General features: G+C 42.1%; 1 non-coding gene across 1 annotated transcript; it reads left to right on the top strand.

Moving 5' to 3' along the window:
- The first annotated feature begins 2470 nt into the window (after positions 1 to 2470).
- Positions 2471 to 2544, top strand: Trnan-guu (transfer RNA asparagine (anticodon GUU)). The gene has a single exon. It is a non-coding gene; the product is annotated as a tRNA-Asn (tRNA).
- Positions 2545 to 2831: the final 287 nt, after the last annotated feature.

The following is a 2831-nucleotide window of genomic DNA, read 5'->3' on the forward strand; positions in this document are numbered from 1 at the left end:
AGTAAGTGGGATAGAATGTCTAAATAATTAATTTAAATAGAAATCCAGTGAAATGTCACCCTTTTTTCTCAGCTTGCACTCACATAAGATCTGCAAGGTACAATAAAGTTGTCATCACGAAACCTAGTAACACAGTATGGAAAGATAGCATAAGTAGAAAGTTTCGAATAGCTGGAAGAGATTATACAGAAAACACGATTGAACTCGACATCCAGTGAATACAGAATCACAAAACTACAAAAAGATACAAACCTACATGGGATAATTACAAAAAAAGACAGGGTTGCGAATGCGACATTCAGATCTGCAGTGACATTTGTAGTTGTCGTCCCCTTTGTTTTCGTCACAGTCCTCTGCAATGACCGTCTGCAACGATTACTCAACACACACCTTCGTCCGCATTGACTTAACAGTCGGTTTCTCCCGTTTCCCCGTATGCGGTATACATCTTCGATGCTCTGTCTTTTGAAACACCAAACATTTCTGCTCCCATTGTTACCGAAGCACTCGCTATAGGAACATCAACAATTCCAACAATTCGCACACGTTCGAATTCACTTGGCATCGACCTAATGAACTCCCAACTACACAAATCAATTTTCTGACCACTTCTGACACTTGCTACTTTTGAGGACATTGTACAAGTGCCGTTTGTGGTCATATACTACAGCGCAATCTGCAGGACTGGCTGGTATGTGCATTTATGTTCAAGAATGCGTTTCTGGTAGTTTTTCCATATATTTGTTCAACCCCTGTACCTTGTGCCATACACTTCACAGTGGATGACAGACGGTATATTTAGGTATACTGATAGTCGTAGATTTGTAAGGTCTGCACCGTTCATCATCGTCTTGCATCTGCAAGTACCAACTTTGAATTCAGCAGCATCTGCCGTTGGAAAATGTCCAGCATTTTCATTTCGATATTATTTCGAATAACGGGGAACTCTGCAGCGCCTTTCTCCCATAATTACTCCACAAACTTTGCTCTAGTTCATGATACCTCCCTTGCTTACGTCCATTGGAAGCATTACATATAGAACGTTAGTCATAAGATAGGCCAGTTGTTAACAATAAATAGAATTGCATCTCTAGCCACAACAGTGGGTTGGTTTTGCCCTGTGTTTTGCGCCGCTGTTCGTCAGCAGAGTCGATGTCGAGAAGTCTTTGTTAATAACTGCACAGGTCGGTCGCGAGAATATGACTTTCAGATGATTCGCCCGCAGGTAAGAAAGATGGTTGCGCGAAATAGTTCCAAGCCTAATTTCACTGTATTGGAGGAAGCTAACAGTAACAATAAATGGTTATTATTATTCGGAAACCTCGTGAAACACAAATTCAGTTTCCCAATTCGTACCGCATCCCGATTCAGGAGGAGAGAGAAAAAAGAGACGGCGAGTAACGAGCGTATAAACGGATGGGACCTTATAATCTACAGCAGCAGCGTCGATTTTCATACATTACGCATCTGTCGCTACCATTTACTGCGTTTAAAGCTTAGATTATGAAAGCAAACTGAAAGCTGCGGAGATAATATTAGGAAGTGTCTTCGCAAAATTCAAACGCAACAATGGTGGAAAAAGCAACTCACATAAAACTAAAGCAATAAAGAACAATAGAGTTAAGTTTACTGTATGCTATTACTTAGTGTGAAAACATCGACACGAATTAACAAAGTTTCATTTATGACTGTAAGAGGACCCATTAATTTTCGAATGAAGAATTTTGAAAAAAAAAAAAAACTTGTCTTACAGTCGAATAATTATAGTACGTCTGTACTTCGCGAAGCACTAAACGTACGTGGCAAAAGACACTATACCGCACTCGGTCTAAATGTTGCTTCTGTTCACGCATGGATAGAGTCTGGGAAGAAATGAACAGGGAACAGTTTATCGCGCCGTGAACATAGAGCTCAACGTAGACGAAGCAATAACAGTCTAACAAATAGGGAAATAATCGGTCGTGGCTTTATTGTAGGAATAGAAGTTGTTGGTGAAAGAGCGTAAGAACTAAAATCTAATTCACGTAGGGCTGGACAGAATTCTCAACTTCGCTCCTGCCACGTAAGCTGGCTGTCTTTTTAGCGCGGCTCATCGGCTAACTGTCGCCGTACTTTAGAAATCATAAACATATCTGGTTGCTATGCTGGTAGTTTATACAGCATTGCTATCGCATACCATAAGAAAACATTCAGCGCAACGCTGCTACAAATTCGCATAACGTCTGACGTTGGCTCAGCCCCTGCTTTTCCTTCACCTCGCCCTACCTCTTCCAGACTCGTGTGATATCGATCGACGAACCAACGTGTTTGCTGTTACGAGTGAACGGTGTACTGGCGTTCGGCTGAACTATCTCGATTTGTACTGTGGTCTTGGTCGTCTGAACCCGTAATGCAGATTATAAGGTAACACGAGCTAAGAGGAAGCAGTTACACTGGATGTGATCGTAGCGGTCGACGATTTCCGCCGCACGCCTCCGTGGCGCAATCGGCTAGCGCGTTCGGCTGTTAACCGAAAGGTTGGTGGTTCGAGCCCACCCGGGGGCGAGAATTTTTAATTTCGTAAATTTGGACACACGTATTCCAAATAGTTCATGCACTGGTAATACGAGAAGAAAACTACAAGTAAGAGTTTATCAGCCCCGAACAACGAGGCCAAGGTAAACGAAGCGTCTAATGTCCAATGCGACAAAGATTTACTGTGAGTCTTTTGTAGGAACCATCATGGCAATGAACCGAAGAGGGAAATCTAACTAATGTAGGGTTGCAGCCCACGTAATTTCATTCAAAAAGTCCGTTACTCATCAGTAGCAAATTTGCACAAACGTCGAAGT

Source organism: Schistocerca nitens, chromosome 6, assembly GCF_023898315.1.
Source record: "Schistocerca nitens isolate TAMUIC-IGC-003100 chromosome 6, iqSchNite1.1, whole genome shotgun sequence".
Taxonomy (NCBI): Eukaryota; Metazoa; Arthropoda; class Insecta; order Orthoptera; family Acrididae; genus Schistocerca; species Schistocerca nitens.